This window comes from Myxocyprinus asiaticus, chromosome 31 (assembly GCF_019703515.2).
Source record: "Myxocyprinus asiaticus isolate MX2 ecotype Aquarium Trade chromosome 31, UBuf_Myxa_2, whole genome shotgun sequence".
Classification (NCBI taxonomy): domain Eukaryota; kingdom Metazoa; phylum Chordata; class Actinopteri; order Cypriniformes; family Catostomidae; genus Myxocyprinus; species Myxocyprinus asiaticus.
This window is the reverse complement of record NC_059374.1, coordinates 42848949-42869828: the sequence shown is the minus strand read 5'-3', so window position 1 is coordinate 42869828 and position 20880 is coordinate 42848949. Positions and strand designations below refer to the sequence as shown.

Here is a 20880-nt window from a genome sequence, read left to right as displayed (position 1 = left end):
TCTTTCTCTCTCTCTCTCACACACACACACACACACACACAGACACACACACACAAACAGAGGCATGCAAGCACACAGAAATGCACACTCAAGCAGTAAGATACGCACACACTTCTTTTGGTACCAGATTTACTCACAAATGCAAATAATGCATCTGATCAGCTACATGTTATTTCTTACTCAAGGTGGCGCTGTTGTTTCAGTGATTGACTAGATTTACATCTGACATTGATATTTGATGAAGCAGCAACATGGAAGTAAACTATAGCAAGTGTAACACGTGAACAGTATGATATGACTATTATCACTTTAGTGTAATACTGAAATTATGAAAGTTGTGCATTTATTTAGACTCAATAAGTAAAATACTTCAGTATGTGTATTTTATGTGTAGATTATGTGTTATGTGTAGCTTAAAATGTGTTTGACAGACAGTTGCATCTCAGGAAATTCAGTGTGAAAGTAATGAATCCTGTTCTAGATTTGTTCTGATTTGCTGCATTTTCTCTTTGATTATGAAAAATAAAACATCGTTTATTCTATTATTTTCTAATTTCCATGGTTTTCACAACCCCCATATAACGTTTGGGAAACATTATAAGAACATACATTTGTTAGCTGGGCCGATGTCGTACCATATATGATCTATTTTCAGTTCAATTCAAAGTGGCTTTATTGACATGACTGTAAACAATACAATATAGCCAAAGCAGAGGTTGTGTACAAACAGAACAACACGTTAATCTATAATTAAATGTAGTTGATTACTTTAACAAATCAGAATGTTTGTGAACAGCTGAAGACCACAGTGTTTAAATAACTGAAGGCCACTGACATGTTTACATACACATAAATTAACATACACACATATCCTGAGGGTCACTGGGGTAATATTCATAAAACATATTCACTCACTATCTCTCAGGCTGTGGCATATTAAAATGTATCTTGCAGCCAGTGCTGCTGTGTGTCCCTCTCCAAGTATTATATCATTTTTTTCTTGTTTTGTCATTTTTGTAAAGTAGTTTAAGCTTTTTGTAAATGTACCTGTATAAATGTCCCTAGTTTCTTTGAATGTTGGGCAGTGAAGGAGAAAGGGCACCTCTATCTCGACCTCACCTGTCGTACATATTCTTTCTTCTCTGGGTAACCATGTTTTTCTGTGTCTGCCTCTCTCGATGGCTAGACTGTGTTCACTGAGCCTGCACTTGGTCAGGATCTGTCTCTGCATTGTATCTCTGACAGTCAGGAGATACTCTTCCAATTCATACTTTGATTTTAGAGTCTGATAGAATTGTAATTTGCTTTGTGCTTTGTGTTTTAGTTTCTTGATCCCAACGTTCCAGATAGGTGATTTTAGATTGTTTGATGGGGTTTGTAGTGCTTTAAAATGTAAAATGACTCTGTGGGATTTTAAATGCATCCAACAATTTAGAGATCTTTTTTGTATGTTAAAAATCAAAGGGAATCAGCCTGTTCTGCCTTACATGCATTATTGGGTGTTTTCTTTTGTAATTTCAAGATTAATTTGCAGAATTCTGTGTGGAGGGTTTCTGTTGGATGTTTGTCCCATCTAGTGTAGTTCTGATCACTGAGTGGACCCCATACCTCACTTCTATAGAGTGCTATGGGCTGTATGAGACTATCAAAGATCTTACACCAGATTGGAATTAGTCATTCAACATTATAGAACTTTTTCTTAATAGCATATAGAGCTCTTCAAGCTTATCTATCTATCTATTTATCTATCTATCTATCTGTCTGTCTGTCTATCTATCTATCTATCTGTCTGTCTGTCTATCTGTCTGTCTGTCTGTCTCTCTGTCTGTCTCTCTGTCTATCAGTCTCTCTGTCTTTCTGTCTGTCTATCTATATATCTGTCTGTCTGTCTGTCTCTCTGTCTATCAGTCTCTCTGCCTTTCTGTCTGTCTGTCTTTCTGTCTGTCTTTTTATCTGTCTATATATCTATCTGTCTGTCTATCTATCTATCTATCTATCTATCTATCTGTCTGTCTATCTATCTATCTATCTGTCTGTCTGTCTGTCTGTCTGTCTGTCTGTCTGTCTGTCTGTCTGTCTGTCTGTCTGTCTGTCTCTCAGTCTCTGTCTTTCTGTCTGTCTGTCTGTCTATCTATATATCTGTCTGTCTGTCTTTCTGTCTGTCTTTTTATGTCTATATATCTATCTGTCTATCTATCTGTCTGTCTGTCTGTCTCTCTGTCTGTCTGTCTGTCTCTCTGTCTATCAGTCTCTCTGTCTTTCTGTCTATCTGTCTTTCTGTCTGTCTTTTTATCTGTCTATATATCTATCTGTCTGTCTATCTATCTATCTATCTATCTATCTATCTATCTATCTATCTATCTGTCTGTCTGTCTGTCTATCAGTCTCTCTGTCTTTCTGTCTATCTATATATCTGTCTGTCTGTCTTTCTGTCTGTCTTTTTATCTGTCTATATATCTATCTGTCTGTCTATCTATCTATCTATCTATCTATCTATCTGTCTGTCTCTCTGTCTATCAGTCTCTCTGTCTTTCTGTCTATCTATATATCTGTCTGTCTGTCTTTCTGTCTGTCTTTTTATCTGTCTATATATCTATCTGTCTGTCTATCTGTCTATCTATCTATCTATCTATCTGTCTATCAGTCTCTCTGTCTATCAGTCTATCTATATATCTGTCTGTCTGTCTTTCTGTCTGTCTACCAGTCTGTCTGTCTATCTATATGTCAGTCTATCAGTCTGTCTCTCTGTCTGTCTATCTGTCTGTCTGTCTATATGTCTGTCTGTCTGTGTCTGACTATCTGTCTGTCTGTCTATATATCTGTCTGTCTGTCTTTCTGTCTGTCTTTTTATCTGTCTATATATCTATATGTCTATCTGTCTATCTATCTATCTATCTATCTATCTATCTATCTGTCTGTCTGTCTGTCTGTCTATCTGTCTATATATCTATCAGTCTCTCTGTCTTTTTATCTGTCTATATATCTATCTGTCTGTCTATCTGTCTATATATCTATCAGTCTCTCTGTCTTTTTATCTGTCTATATATCTATCTGTCTGTCTATCTGTCTATCAGTCTCTCTGTCTATCAGTCTCTCTGTCTGTCTGTCTATATGTCAGTCTATCAGTCTGTCTCTCTGTCTGTCTGTCTATCTGTCTGTCTGTCTGTCTGTCAGTCTGTCTATATATCTTTATATCTGTCTATATATCTATCTGTCTCTCTGTCTATCAGTCTCTCTGTCTGTCTGTCTGTCTATCTATCTATCTATCTATCTATCTATCTGTCTGTCTGTCTTTCAGTCAGTCTGTATGTGTGTCTATCTATCTGTCTGTCTATCAGTCTGTCTACCTGTCTGTCTGTCTCCCTGTCTATCTATGTCTGTCTATCAGTCTGTCTGTCTGTCTATCTATCAAATTTAACACTTTCAAAAACATCTCATGCTCATTCATGAGCTGAATTTTACCACAGTTATATTAGTTATTGTATTATTTTAAACCCTTTTACAGCACTGCAGTGATAAACAGATACACCATTAGTGTGATTTAAACAAAAACACCTTTTAATGAGACCAGCATTTAAATGTCTTAATTACAGTCACAAAATGTCGGAGAACTACATAAAACACTGAACAATTAAATGTTAACATCAAAACTGTAAATGTAACTTTTTCTGTCAAAAAAACAAAACAAACAAAAAACAATACATAGTCAAGAACTTATTCAGGAGAAATATCAAAATATTCTCTAGCCAAATTATGAACCCTACTTCTGATATTCTGTGATTGGGCCAAGACTCACCAATTACATGATTCTTTAAACATTAGAAGCTCAAACTTTTCTGTTCAGCTGTATGTGTGTATACAGTAAGATGGTTTTAATTTAATGCAGAGCGGTGCCGAGACCTAATATTATTATCCAAACTAATAAGGCGTCTGGGAAATGAGGCAACAGTCGCCAGAACTTCAATTTTTCAAGAACATTAATGATTACAGTTTCATTCTGCGTTGTTGTAGTGCGTAAACAAACTGAGGGTTTTGACACTGCATTCCCTCAGAGAAAACCTTCATTACTTTCATCCTTTACACACCAAAAATGACACAGATAAAAGGAAATGGATGCTTTTTGACAGCAGACTGGCCGAGACCAAAGCTAGAATGCTGCAGGCAGAAAGTCTGAGCTGTCAGGAAATATACTGGAAAGAAGTTTGGGAGTCCCACAGTCCACACGTGAGCGAGCAATCATGGATGTGACCGGCCTGATCTCATGAAAATTGCGTGACTTTTTGCAAAATGACATTACATGGTTTTTTACACATATCGCGGCAGTTCCGAGGTGAAATGTCCACTGTGTGGCGCTAAAAGCAAGTTAAATGTCCTCCCAGACAGATGAGGTTTTTAAGGTTAATGCTCTTTCAAGTTTCAAATCAACAAAACTGACCTCTCTACCTTAAACCTTAAACCTAAACCTAACCGATAGTGTCAGAAAAAACAAATGTGAGATGAAAAACACAACTGTGTCATTTTTTGGTGCTTCTATGACTTTCGGCTCTTGTATCCCGGTCCTTTACGTCACAAGTGCAACGCACTGTCAGTTGAATTTGATCACACTCAAACAAGCGTTTAAATGTAGTTGTTTATGTAATGCAAACGCTAAAATGAGTCATTTAGATGTCATAAGATAGCATTGTGTGAGGAACAGAGCTAAAAGTACATGTTTATGAACTGATAATAAAACAATGCTTGCCATACGATGCAAAGAAAGCGTTCAATACAAACTCTCTCAAACTTACGTTACCTGGCGTTAGCAACAGAACAGGAGTGAACTCTGTTTCATATAGCACAGGAATGTACATACCCAGTCAAATAGCAATACAATGGAACGAATGAATTTAGACGTATGATGTGCCTATTTTCCAAAACAGTCAAGAGAATGCATTCATTTTAATGCTTAATAAAATATATAATCACTAAAACACTCAATATTTTTCTATATTTTTGCATGGCGTAAGTATCAGAAGTATCGAAACGTAAGCATCGACATGCCCATTCCTACTGTACCAAACACACCGTTATGACCAGGGGCGGTTCAAGAACATTTTGTGGGGGGTGCTTGTAGGGGGGCAAATGTATTATACCTTAAATGCACCCTGTAAACATATAAAACATAATTTGCGCACATGCAATATTTTTAAAGACATCCAAAGAGTCACCAAATTTGAGTAAAAATTGTAAATGTTCATTTTAAAATATATAAACAAACAGGCATATGACAAATGTTTCAGTTAGTCAATACACCCCAACATTCTGGATTTACCCACAAACTTTAAGCCATGCTGTTTTTTAGTATGACTAATGCAGTAAAATTCTTGGGTAAAATGAATGATAAGCTACAACAAGATTTCAGGTTAGAATTTAATCAGTTGGCTATAATCAGCATGTACAGGTCTTGTAAATGGTCACCATTTCCTTTAAGATTATTTTAAGAATTTTTTAGCACATTTTTAAATTCAGTAGTTCATTTTACAGTAAGTGGTCCAGTGTAATAAGTGGATTTTTAAATGCATGTATCTATCTCACTTACTATGAGTTTTAAAAAAGTTGCACGCATCGTAATTACATGTGTTTAATAAGATGGCTTTAATGTTTTTTTTTTAATCATTATTATGTCTGTCAGTGTCTGCACATTCCTTATTGAGCGCACTTGGTGTGCACCTCTTATTAGAGAATGCAGCTGCTAATTTTACGCTCAATTCTCCGTTATTGATAACACGTGTGCCTCTCCCTTGTGACTGGTGCATGTTAAATATTTGATTGATTAATGGTGTCCATAAAGAGGATGTTGTGTTTAACTACCCTGTAAACTATTTAGTGCTTCTCTTGCATTTCGTCTACAAGAGAAGCAGCAGGATCAGCTCTGAAGCTTTGTTCTCTCTTTCTCCCAGTTAGTTGTGCATTTGCTTTTTATTCTTGCACCTGAACCCAACAGTACCAATATTAATCTGTACATATTATTAGGTTGATGTGGTGAGCTTAATGTATAAGAGCTTTTCTCATTGAAGGCAAGGCATTTATTGAGGCTTTAGTGGGGTGGTTTATAAGGGTTCCAATTTTATGTTTTTAAGTGTATTCATAATAAATTTGCCATTGCAGGTGCAGTATGGCCCTGTATAACAGTAGCTGCTGTTTCTTCATACCTGTTTCTTTACATCTGTTCCTGCGTGCAGTTTCATCAGTGTCGCTTCATTGTTTGTATTGCCAAACTTGTTGCACTACATTTTTCTTCTGCACTGTACAGTGCAAAACATTAAAGACACTGGGGGGAAACATTACCAACATAAGTGTGTACTGCATATTGTTCCAGAAATGAAGACCCGACAGATACACATAAAAAAAAATATTTTATAATGAATGCTTACCAATAAGAGCGATCACTAATGAGTTGGGCTCAGGTGCATTCAATAAGGCAGAAAATAAGATCAAGATCGGGTTTTGTGATAATAATGTGGGAAATTGCGCTATAAAAGTAAAAGTAACTTAACTTACATTTACCCCAGCAGCTATAATCCACATTAAGTAGAACTGAAACTGTAGCTGGCAGGTCCAAAGATGCGAAACTGACGCTAAACTTCTACCTTCTCTCCAGAGGGTGTTGGTTCGCTATACATTTGTCATTCGGTTTCTCCTACCCACTCTCTGGAGCCGACAATTTTACAACGATATCATTAGCACAATTAGGTTAAAGAATATATGACTATATCATACAGGCATAAAACATTAAACTCAGTGCTTGTTGTAGCTGGAGAATTACGCCTAAAAATGCTCCGAATGGGCTTTTTAAACTAGTGCTTGTAAGGGACCATCTGAAAATTCCAACCATTAATTAATTCAATTACAGTGTAAGTTATGCATACAATTTACAATCTTTAGAACGTGTAAATGTTTATATATATAGTATAAGTGTTTAAGGCAAAACATGCAAGGCAGCTGCATTTAGCACAGTGTGTGGACTTTTCAGACGATCTCTTAATTTGGAATACCCAATTCCCAATGCACTCTAGGTCCTCATGGTGGCATAGTGACTCGCCTCAATCCGGGTGGTGGAGGATGAATCTCAGTTGCCTCCGCGTCTGAGACCGTCAATCCGCGCATCTTATCACGTGGCTTGCTGAGCGCGTTACCGCGGAGACATAGCGCGTGTGGAGGCTTCATGCTATTCTCCTCGGCATCCACGCACAACTCACCACGTGCCCCACCGAGAGTGAGAACTAAATTATAACAACCTTGAGGAGGTTACCCCATGTGACTCTACCCTCCCTAGCAACTGGGCCAATTGGTTGCTTAGGAAGCCTGGTTGGAGTCACTCAGCACACCCTGGATTTGAACTCACGACTCCAGGTGTGGTAGTCAGCGTCTTTACTTGCTGAGCTACCCAGGCCCCGCCACAAGGGAATATTGAATAAATACTGAACTTAAATTAAACCTTACCCCACTAAATATTATTTTCCAGTCATAATGCATAGATGTTTTGTTTAATATAATTTGTTTGGACCATTTATTATAATGTGGGTTCACTGAACTTTCAGTGGGATGGAAATTGAGAATACTACTCTTACCATTCTATCACTCCAATTTAGGTGGGACAGGCCTATTGACATAGGGGCACTGGCACATATTGTATGTGTTTATAATCTTATGATAAACAGAAAAAAATTGGAGAAAAAAAAACAAAAACTTGTAAACATGTAATTCTGGTTCTGTTCACTCTACCTCACTTTGAAAAGTCTCATTTTATCCCACTAGATGGTAGAAAGCACTACTAGAAAAAATATGTTTTTCTCTCTCACATTCCATCACAATATACAGATCTGAAATGTAGGTGGCGCTCTAATGCATTTTAGCCCTCTCAGATGTGCTCGTCCATAGACATTCAGTCTAATTTTCAGTTAACGCACCACCCTCATTGTTTCATAGAATATCTCGGCCTCTGAGTGGACTAGAACCTCATTCTAGGTGTCATTAGAAAGCTGAGATCCTCCCCTTTGTGATGATATATAACATTTTATCATTAATAGTCGGAAACATATTTTTCTCATGATTAATTTTGCATGCTTTTCTTTCTGGATGGCATATTTTATTCTGGACATCTAAGATATGACATAACCTACCTCATATGCCTGATTTATGTATAAGGATACTTTAACGTTTTAAGCGTTAACTTTTTTCACAACATAGTGCCCCCCTTTCAGACCTGCCGGCAGGTCCATAGAGTTTAGCAATAACATAAATTAACATGCTAAATAGTAATTTCCCCTTGAGTTAAGCATCATACAGTAGGCCTAAATTGTTTGTGTACCCCTTCCTCAACAAAAGCTCCACTCTTCACCACAATGGTAACCCAGTGTAACAGAATAGTTTCTAAATCCCAAAATAACAACATTAAACACTATTAAGTCTCCCCCTTTTCTCATCTTGCTAAAAGATGCATAAAATAACACTTAACATTTTTATTCTCTGTATCAAGTCCCATGCAAAGCATGCGGGAGACTACACATTTGGGAAGGAAATTTGATTGGTTCACATTCACCCTTCATAATGTAATCTAGCAGAGTGCACATTTTAGAGAATTACATTAATCAAAAGCAAAGAAAACAAGAGATTGTTTAGATGAGAAACAATTTTGTAGATCACAAATAATATGATTTAGTAAATTGGACAACCTGCGTTTTACCATTTTATTCAATGCTTTTGCAGCAATTCAAGGCAGAAAGATAATAATATTTGGCCATTGATGTCCATCTGTTGCGCACATTAACGAAGTAGTTCACCCAAAAATTTAAATTGTCATTATTTGCTCACCCTCATGTTGTTCCAAATCTGTATGCTATTTTTTTATTTTTTTATTGGAACAAAAATTGAGAATTTTTGAAGAATCTTCATAGCTCTTTTCCATTCATCGACAGTTCATAGTGACAACAGTCAACCTAAAAATAGATCATTATTCACTGACTAATTACTTTATTCACAAATGTAATTCGCACTCACATTTACTGTAGATGCCAAATGGCAATGTGTCTTTACTCCAAAAATTATTCCTAGCAAAAATAAGATTTAAACATACGGTTTAAATTTAGATTTATTTAAATATGCCTAACTTTGCTAAGCATAGGTATAAATAAATGAAGTTGCTTAGCCATTTACCAAACTATATTATTTAAAACCTAAAGGAATTTTGTTTACTAAGTTTTAAAAGTGAATTCTCATTGATTTTAATTAAATACTTCACATTTATTCTGAAATGTACACCATTTAAACATTACTCAATTTAGTTTGATGGAAATTTATCTTAAGACTGAAATGTGTAAATCTTAAAAAAATAGACTGAAATATTTGTTTTTGACCATGTTTAAACAAGTGCACCAGTTTGAAGGAGAAGGAGAGCGTTGGCGGAAGGGGAGATTTTCCCAACATAAGGTTGGGGGGGGGGGGGGGCATGGTTATGTTAACAATAAGTCCTATTTGAGCTGCAGCAAAGTGGTTCCACTTAAACCATTTTTCCCCAAAATGTCAAGACCACCACTAGACAGTCTTTACATTTCTATATAATTACATGAATATATTACTGGGCTGTGGCTTGAAAGTTTGAGATTTTACGGTTTGGTGCTGACAGAATCCACTCACACTCTAAATCCAGCCTCTTGTTAAATTAGAAATAGATTTGAATAAATTATGAGAATTTTAAGACCAGTGACATTTAAACACTTCAACAAACATACCGAGAGAGAAAGAGATAGACAATAACAGACGGAGAGAGAGAGAGAGAGAGACAGATGAAGATGCAGTGAGACAGTGTATTGATATTTTAAACTGCTATAGATCAGGGACACGGCGCACAGATTGAACCGAGCATGTGAAATATTAGCATAAAAAGAACATACTGCATTCAGCACAACTCAAGACTGATGCTTTTACTCCCATCTGTATCTACACATGCATCAGATTTACACCTCATTCATATGTACACCAAACAATAGTGCATATCAATTTGTAAGACTAAATGAAATATTGTTTGCTTGAGGAGTATTTAGATCCAAACCCTGGTTGTAGTATTATTGCACCCAACAATAACTTTGCATAAAGCAACATAAAAACAATAAGATCTGCTCACACTGACAGTGTTTGCAGCAACACTGTGACTGTAACTCACTCACTTTTAATAAGCTGTCAATTTGAGGTAACATCTTGGCCGATAGTAACTTTAAAGGTACTGTACACTCAGTACAATTTTGACTAATTGGGTCAAAGGCTTGACGCTGTCAAGTCATACAAAGATGTATTTAAAATGCAATTTACACAAAACAATTACTTGAATATTCCTCTTTTATGATGAACATGTAATGACAGAGTTCAAAGTCATTTTTTTTTTTTTTTTTTTCTGGAGCTTAACCCCTTAAACTGGTGAATATTTGGGCTGCCACCTGCAGTGTTTCACACTCAAATTTAAAAGCTCACTATTCACACATACTGTGGACAAAGAGCAAAAAAATTGTCTTATACTTCAGAGAACCCCTCAAATAATAAAAAAAAAGTCTCCAATCATTCATAAATAATATTGTATCTGTTTATAATCTTATTATAAACAAAATATAAAAAACACACAAAAAAAATAAATAAAATTTTTTGTTGTTGTCCTAACTTTGTAAACATGTAATTTTGGTTCTGTTCACTCTACCTCACTTTGAAAAGTCTCATTTTATTCCACTAGATGGCAGAATCACATTCCATCACAATATACAGATCTGAAATGTAGTTGGCGCTGTAATGCATTTGATCCCTCACAGATGTGCTCGTCCATAGACATTCAGTCTAATGTTCAGTTCAAGCACCACCCTCTGTGTTTCATTGAATATCTCGGCCTCTGAGTGGACTAGAAGCTCAATCTACTGTAGATGTCATTAGAAAGCTAATACCCGCCGGCAGATAAAAAAATGACATGTGGTGTAACCATCTGGAGATGAAAATAAAAGTCTAATTAAAAGCTGAAAATCTTGAAAAAAAAAACAAAACAAAAAAAAAACATAATTGTTGGCATGAGAAGTGCAGAATAATCTTATTATTAATATTATTAATATTTGGAAAATTTTGTCCACCAAATCAAAGTCAGGTTGTGTATCTCACAGTAAATTCGGAAACAGTAGGTTGACTTTTCTTGAGCCATATTCGGTCTATGCTTACTGATATTCGAAGCACTCCCCCCAGTGGCCAAAGCGGAAAGTGTTTTTGATCATTAGGGCACATGTGAGATCCAGTTTCCGGGTGAAATGCCCACAGAGGGGCGCCAAAAGCGGGTTGTAAAGTGAGTTGTTTTTAGCTGTAAAAGATGTAATACAGTAAATAATAGAAATGCATTTTTTATTAACCCCCAAACCCAAATTCCAACCATAAACCTAACCATCAGTGGAGTAAAAAGCATAGAGGAAAAATGGAACCCCCGAATCGCACTTCGTCATTGATTATGGGAACGCAGTAACTTCCTGAGTTCAGCACGGGACGAGAACACGTGTTTCTCACACGACTAACGCTATGCGCTCCCGGTCGCGCCACAGGAAAAGGTAAGCACACGTGAACCGGTGTGAAAAAATGTCTGATGTTAGATAGCGCTTAATGCAGTAATAATGCATAATGGGCCGATGTCACGGTACAGGAACATTCGGAAGCAACATTCCGACTTGCCATGTGACCATATTGAGATGTGGGTTGTCATTTTAACAACAACAAAACATAGAGAGAGGACCCCTTTTGACCATCATGACTGTGTATGAAGTTTAAATATATATAAGTATATATATATATATTAGATATTTTGACATTTTTATGAAAAGGCATATCTTGTTCAGGTCAAATAGTGTACCCTGAGAAAACGTAAAAATTAATGATATTTGTAAAATTAATTAAATATTTAATTAATGATAAAGTTGTGTACACTCATGTACAGTATTAAAGCACGAACAGTGTTTTAATACTTTTTACTTGATTACACCACTTGACATTTTTAAAGTCTTTAATTTTTTTTTTTTTTTTTAGAAAATACTATACATTTTTTTAACTTTATAAAACCAACATGGACACAGAGATGACATTTATAGGAACTTGACGTGTATGCTTTCAACTAGATGTTTAAAAGATTTCTATTTTTTATCAACTCAGATATCCTTATTTGTTAGTTAGTTTTAAACAGAGAGAGTAGTTAGTATAGTAGTTGAATAGTCATTTTAAAAATTAAGTTTAAAATAGTGAACACTGATATGAAGATTCTAGTCATTTCAGTTTGACAGAAAATGCTTCTTTATTCTACATATGGTGCCAGGTGCACATTTACAAGTGCCATCATGTTGAGGTCATGTAACCAATATTACTCACTTTATCCTAATAATCCCATGCAATTGGACGCTTTTACAAATTAATCATATCTGACTGCGAATAGCACATTTCTACAATGACATTGATAGCTGCAAACTTCTGTTTTAGCATGATGCTGCATCAACACTGTCTCAGTCTTGTAGTGTGCACTTGGATTTACAAACACACATGCACACTAAAAATGAAAACATCTATAATTCATTAACAGGCCTATTCATTTTAGCAGTGGCAACACATTCGAGCTCCAGTAATCAGAGTTAACGTTCTGTCTCTAAATCTACAATCACATCTACATGCATTTAAAGTGACCTTTTCATTCGCACCAGATCTTCCATTAGTCGTGATCTCTAGTTCTGCTGCACTTAGTGTCAGTGCGTCGACTGACACTAGAGGCTGTAGCCTTTAGCCTCCTTGTTAGCGCACCTGCCTCCCATGCCGGTTCGAGTCCCGTACGGAGCAGGTAGAACAGGAGCGTCACAATGGTGCCGTGACCCGGATAGGAGTGAGGTTTAGGGGGGTGAGTATAATGGTGGCCAGCTGACAGATAGGTGTGCAATGTGTATAAACCTCACTCTCCTGACCTCAAGAGGTGCACTAGCAACTGTCGCTAGAGGCTGTAGCCTTTAGCCTCCTTGTTAGTGCACTCGCCTCCCATGCCGGAGACACCGGTTCGAGTCCTGTACGGAGCGGGTAGAACAGGAGCATCACACAGGCATAGAAATGTTTCACATGAGAAACACAGATTTTCATCTTCACCTAACAGAAATGTCCATGAACCGCAACAAATGGAGGGTTACCACACCCTTTATGCTATGGACATGAATAATACCTCAAATTGTGCGGTTTGTTGAAGACAGGTGTGGTAATACTTTTCAGTTTTACTATTATGAGAAAAAGGGAAAACAACTCTTTTGAAAATACTAAATTAGAGGTGTTTCAGTCATGTTGAATTCTGAGTTTTGAAGGTTTCCATTGTCAAAAAGTGAAGCTAATGGTTAGGCTGAGGTAGGGTACATTACTACTGATAAATCAGTGTGTATTCCTTTTCTTATGAAGCAATTACTGATGGACCATCAGTGTAATGACTGATGTAAACTCTCAGCATCACCATACTTGTTATACAGTACAAAAAGATATAATATGCTAATGTGTTTGTTGCTTACAAGCAACAAGCTGCAAGGTTCAGTAGAGTTATTTGAACAGATTTAAGTTAGGTTAACTCAATTCATTTAGGTTTTCGCTACACAAGATATTTGAGTAGAGCCTATTATCATTTAATATCAAAGAAACTCATTTTCATCATGTGGAAAAGTGATGGCAGAAACAAAGCTTTACGAAACTTCGAGTCAATTTAGCCTTTAAATATCACAAGATATCGATGTCTCTCTCAAAATTATTTTTCATTAACACAATGTATTTATTTATTTTTCCTGTGGGAACACAACTCTAGGGAAATTAAAATGACTAAACTGAAATCAGCAACTCTTGTTTGAATCAGTCTGATTTTATGGATATAGTTTATTGCAGAGCTGACTCGAGATTAGTTACTGCCTGCATTTAACACTGATTCAGGGTTTCACTGTGGGATCAATGCTCCTTAGCATAACCGAGAAACATCTCAAAATTGTTTCGAAACGGTACGACGTAACGTAGCCTTGTTGCTGAAATCATGTAGCATTGGTTCGAAACAAGTTATTCGTAAAGGTTTCAAAGCTTCATGAAGTGTGTTTCGAAAGCGTCCCTCACTATGTCTTCAATAGAGCTCAACAGTCTGCTTCCAGAAGTAAAAATCCCATTCATTAATCCCATTCCCATTCAAAACCTTTAAAGACAGATCTACCATGAGCTACGAGGTTGTTCATCATTGGTATATGCTTCTGTTGAAGCCATCCGTCTGTGTTATTTCATCTTCATTGTTTATAAATCGTGTTTGATAATGGAATTTATGGTAAACAACTACATTACCCATGGTACAGCAGAGAAAGATCCACCAATCAGAGAACCGTAGCCAACAAAACCCGCAAAACTTGCCTCGAAGTGACCATGTGCTCCCATGATGCACTGTGAATGATGTAATAGAGTCGGTGTCTCTTTACCCTTAAACTACTTACATATATTTATACATATCGGGATATACATACAGTATAATCAACAACCTAAAATCAAAAGTTTTATACATTACCATCATTATTATTCAATGACATCATTCGCAATGCTTCAAGGGATTGTAGTCCGTGCCCTCATGAAAGACAGTAAGTACACAGTATTGTACCTTTGTCTTTTTGTCGGATTTTCAAATACTTTTTTGCCTCAAAACAAAGTTTGTGATGTTGTGATTCACCTGGAGCTGGTTGGTTTGGTTCATGGCTCACAACTCTTTTATGAAGGATTTAATTCAAAGTCTATGGAAGAAATGAATGGGAAAAATACTTCCGGAGCCCATGCGGCTGAAAATGTGGGCGGGCGCTGTTTTGCTATATTAAATTAAGTAAAACAAAAAGCTCAGTGTGTCTGGCGCACAATAAAATGGCCGAAAAAGTCCCACATACATTAAAGAAGAGACCCAAGCCATATCCAGAGACCAGAATATCACTTGGGGGTGAACTCTTGACTTGGGTCAGTAAGAAACCACCTAGCAACTATTATTTAATGACAAAATAGTAAGAGTAGTATGCCATTTAAGATCCCTCCAATGTCGCAATCGAAAAAAAAAAAAAACTATCGGCGAACTATCACTGTTGATTTTTTCTGATTAACAATAGTTCCAAAAGCAACTATCTGCACTAATGAATCGGCAAAACGTAAAATCAGTAGGCCTCTACTACTTGCACCCAACAAGAACATCCTAGCAAATTATCTAGCGACCACCCAGAACACCTTAGCAACTGCATAGCAATACAGTAAACAACACCAGAGACTATTTATTTAGCAGAGACGGGCCACTTCTATTTAAATGAATGTGAGAAATTGGAACGCTCAGCCAAGGAGCTCTCGTGCCCAACGGTCAATGGATGTAGAAAGGAAGTCCCGCCTTACATGCAAAACAGCCAATCACCTTTTAGACACAGACATCGCCTGTCAATCAACTTGAGAACACGCATGCGCATTAGCTATGCAACCCGGGAAAATTGCGTTAATTTTGCCTAATATCCTCATATAAAGAAGCACAATTTATGATACCAATTTTGACCGATTTTACTGCTGATTCAAAATGTGCTCTTTGATCGTAATCTTGACCAACCGGTTTTGAGATTTCGGTTTTTCTCCATTCAAGTGGAAAGGAGCTGCACTGGCATGACTGGAAATAGTCTCCCGGGATCGTTCCAAACATGCCCGACTGTGGACTGACTTGCTAGAATGACTTTGATGACACTCAGATCATCATAGAAACCATCCAGAAAACCCTGGTAACAGCATAGCAGCACATTACAAATACTCAAAGCACCTTAGTAATCATATTGCAATGGCCGCCAACACTCCCAAAAAACCCTAGCATCACGGTGGTGACAAGTTTTGCACGGGTAAGCAACACTCACATTTTCTTCAGAAAATATAAAGATCTACTTGTTATTCTGAGTGTGCAGTTGGCAGTTGACTGACTGGCAGATTACTCCATGCTGAAAATAGGTGTTTGTAATTCACCAGCTAGCTGTTCAGCATTGCATTCACTTCGAGAAACAAATAGCATCTATTAGTTGAACAGCACAGAGTTTAATAAAAGACAAACACAATGCGCACAATTTAGCCGAGTGATTTGATAGATGTCAAGCCGAACAATTCAGACGTTTGCCTCTGGAATTTAACTCAGATTCATAATGCTATAACAACCCTGTGATATTTCTATGGAATATATTGGAAACGATTTGTGAAGCACCTCCATGGCAGGCCCTGAAAATGAGTTTTCTAATCACACAGAATGACTCAAAGATGGTGTACGGGCATATGGGTTGTGAAGGGGTTGCTAATAATGATGGCAATATGACATCATTAAGATTGCGAATGCAGGAGAGAGATTGAATCACACAGATCTGAAGGTGACGTTTGTCAATTTTATGCAAAAAAAAATAAAATAAAATATATATATATATATATATATTAGCCTCTTGCACTATACTGAGCCTAATGCTCAACATTGTATAAGTTTTGCACGGGGTCATTTCCTGTTGTGCAGCACTTTTGAACCTATAGCTTCATTAAAATGAATATGCTAATGTAATGATTTAAGGACGTTCTGTAAAAGGTTATACCAGAATTACGCTCTGGTCAAGCTCAGACGCTTTATTAATTATAACTTACAATTGCAAGAAATGTAACAGGATTGAATCTAACTGGATTGAAAAGTATATATATATATATATATATATATATATATATATATATATATATATATATATATATATATATAAGTTACTCATTGCTCAGTGAGGGATTTAAAGTCAGTTCACATGAGGATGTAAACTTGAAGTTCATTTTGATATTTTTTAAACCATCTGTTAAATGTTAATAATATACAGATTTATGTTACATTTATCAAACAGGACAGATTGCTTAGAGTAAGACAAACCAATTCATATCATACACAGAGTTCAACACATCCATTGCTAATACTTACTGAGGTTTGAGTTGTTATTTTACTTCCAAACTGATGTCACTTCCTGGAAGTTGATGTCATTCAGGAACTGGCTTTTATTAGTAAAAGGGATATTGCTACTTTGTATATTGACATGTAAGTGGTCATCAACATTAAAATGGTCATAACTGTTCAACAACAAAGCAATAAAAGAAATAAATACATTTATTTATGCATTAATAACGGACCGTATTTTCAGTTGGCGGTTGATGGTGCCTTCACGTGCTATCGGAATTATAATAAATACGAGTTTCCCACTCGATAGCTGCACATGCAAGAACCCTCAAGTAGTAAATACTAACTCGTAGGGTTTCTCCAATACCAAAATTTTGGCTTCGGAACGATACCAGCCCTGGTACCTCGGTATCGATACTAAATCGATACTATAATCAACAAATAAAAAGCCTCAGATTTTTGATGAAATTACTCAGAAAATGACTTGATTAAAAGAACTGCATAAAGTCTCACAGATCCTAATTATGCATTTTCTATTTTAATTTTTCTGGATTCCATTTTAAATGTTTTAATTAAATGTTATGATCAAATGGTGTTTAATCAAATTGATACATACAGTTTTAATCAAATAAAAATATAATAATTATTATTACTTATTTATTTTTTTTACAAACAATTGCAATTTTATTTTTGGTAAAATAGAATGCTGCACAACAGAGCTTCACAGTATTAATGAAAACATGAATGAAAAAAAAAATCTGATTACCTGTGGCACAAGGCTGCTTGCATTTGTGATATTGCTTACAGATAATAATAATAATAATAATAATATTAAAACAACCATTTAATACTTCATAATTGTTATTATGAGTATTTTTGCTACTTTTTAAATATGTAATTTTAATGCAGTAGTAATATTTTTCTGTCTTCAATTTCACTCATCCAGTTGAATAGAGCTTTCGTTTAAGCGGGACTTTTATTTTGACAGACCTTTGAGTTCTTGTTTTTGACGGGTTAGTTATATCAATCTTCCCATTAATGCTGGGATAATCCCATCACGACTCTCGAGCTGAAATCTCTGAGCTGCACTGGAGGAGTTCATTTAAGTGTTAACAGCTGTTTATAATCGAAACACACTGCATGAAAATTAAGCACCAGTAGTGTGTGTTGCGTTTGTGTGAGTGCGTGCGCATGAGTGTGCCCGTGTGTGTGTGCACGCATGCGTGTGACTGTGTGTGTGTGTGTGAGTGTGTGTGTGTGTGTGTTGATATTGATATAAGTTGGAAAGTTTTCCTAGGGTGGGTAAGGGACCATCTGAAAAGTCCATAAATGGTGGTAAAACTGTGGAGTTTTTTTTCTATATAAATGTTCAATAAGATCAAACAATGTATGAAGACAATCATAAAGACAAGTACAGGTGAAGGAAAAAAATAAATAAATAAAATAAAAATATTAAAAAAATAAAAAATATGTATAAACCATCCAAAATGTATACATAAATAAGATAACGAAGACAAATAATCGAAAAAAAAAAATTTAAATATATTTTTAACATATAAATGATGTAATTTTTTTTTTTTTTTTTTATATAAGTCATGAGTCAGGAAAGTTCTCATTTTAGCATATAAGAAAGAATATTAAATTTGTATTAATAATGCATATTAACTCAATGCATTTATTGCTAAAACTGTGGAGGATGTGGTTAGGGGCCTGCATCTCCACCTGCCTAAAGCCCATTCCTCCCAGAACTATTAGAGCCGCTGCTGTGCGAGTTGAACCCACTTCAGTTCCTAATCTACATCCTAGAGTATTCCGACTTAGTTGAAGCCTTCAGCAAAGCCAAAGCCTCGCAACTACCTCCTCATCACTCCAGTGATTGTGCCATAGAACTACTACCTGGTTCCTCACCTCCACGAGGCAGAATCTTCCCCGTGTCTAAACCTGAGCCTAAGGCCATGAAGTCATACATTGAGGAGGAACTAGCCAAGGGGTTTATCAGACCCTCAAATTTACCTGCATCAGCCGGATTCTTCTTCGTGAGTAAAAAGGAGGGAGGGCTCTGCCTATGCATTGATTATCGTGGTCTCAATGAAATCACTGTAAAGTTTCGTTACCCCCTGCATTGGTTCCAGCTGCCCTTGAACAATTCCGCACTGCCAAGTATTTCACCAAACTTGATCTTCGCAGCGCCTACAATCTCATCCGCATTCGTGAGGGGGATGAGTGGAAGACAGCTTTCTCAACCAGCACAGGCCACTATGAATACCGGGTCCTGCCTTTCGGATTGGCCAACAGTCCATCAGTGTTCCAGGCATTCATCAGTGATGTATTCCGAGACCTACTGAATCAAGGGGTAATCGTTTACATCGATGACATCCTCATCTACTCTAACACTTACGAGGAGCATGTCAAGCATGTCCGGGCTGTTCTACAATGCCTCATCACCCATCAACTGTATGCCAAGGCTGAGAAATGTGCGTTCCATCAGACATCAGTGTCATTTCATGGATATGTCATCAGCCCAGAGGGTGTAGCTATGGATGATAACAAAGTGAGAGCAGTTTTGAAATGGCCACAACCTACCACGATAAAGGAATTGCAATGTTTCCTGGGTTTTGCCAATTTCTACAGGCCCTTCATAAGAGGTTTCAGTACTGTGGCCACACCTTTGACATCTATGCTAAAGAAGAAGAACTCACGGCTCTTGTGGTCCCCAGCTGCTCTTCAATCCTTCAAGGAGCTCAAAGCTCATTTCACCAATGCTCCCATTCTTCACCATCCAGATCCTGATCGCCCATTCATTGTCGAAGTAGATGCATCTAACACAGGTATGGGAGCCATCCTCTCACAGCGGTACAGTACACCTCCTAAACTCTTCCCCTGTGCCTTTTATTCATGCAAACAGAACTATGATTTTGGGAACCAAACATTGGTGTCATTGGTTGGAGGGGGCCAAACACCCTTTTCTTGTCCTAACGGATCATCGGAATCTAGAGTACTTACGTACAGCCAAGAGACTCAACCCAAGACAAGCAAGATAGGCGTTGTTCTTTACTTGCTTCAACTTCACAGTCACATATCGTCCAGGCTCTAAGAACGACAAAGGCCGACACCCTCTCTCGCCAGTTTGAATACTCGCTTCAAACTCCCACCGAAGAACCCATCTTACCACCCACACTGATCATCGCTCCGGTACAATGACAGAGATCCTGACAGAGATAACTAATGCTCATTCCAACGATCCACCACCTCCCGACTGTCCACCTGACAAAACCTATGTTCCACTCCCACTTCATGAGAAGATTATCCAGAGGGTCCATTCCTCGCTCAGCTCTGGTCATCCGGGCATCACTGCCACTCTTCAGTTGGTACGCAACCAGTTCTGATGGTCCACCTTGCAGGCAGACACCATCCGTGAGGTCCAGAACTGTTCCATATGCAACATCAACAAGTCATCTAGACAACTTCCAGCTGGGTTACTGCAGCCTCTACCCAACGTCCTTGGTCTCATATTGCCATAGACTTTGTCATGAATCTTCCTCTCTCTCAGGGCCACACTACCATCCTCACAGTAATAGATCACTTCTCCAAGGCTTGCCACTTAATTCTGCTACCCAAGTTACCTACTGCCTTTGAAACCACTGAGCATCTATGCAATAATGTATTCAGATTTTATGGTCTACCTGAAGACATAGTTTCAGACCGAGGGCCTCAGTTCACCTCCCGTCTATGGACAGCTTTCTTTCGACAACTCAACATTAATGTCAGTCTAACCTCTGGGCCAGACGGAACACATGAATCAAGAGCTGACCTGCTTTCTCAGAACCTATTGCAACCAGAACCAGTCTGACTGGAGCCGCTATCTACTCTGGGCTGAATAT

At 37.2% G+C, this 20880-nt stretch overlaps 1 pseudogene; it reads left to right on the top strand.

Annotated features, from left to right (window-relative positions):
• LOC127422187 (NLR family CARD domain-containing protein 3-like) overlaps positions 1–20093 on the top strand; it is a 116340-nt pseudogene extending 96247 nt beyond the window's left edge.
• Positions 20094–20880: the final 787 nt, after the last annotated feature.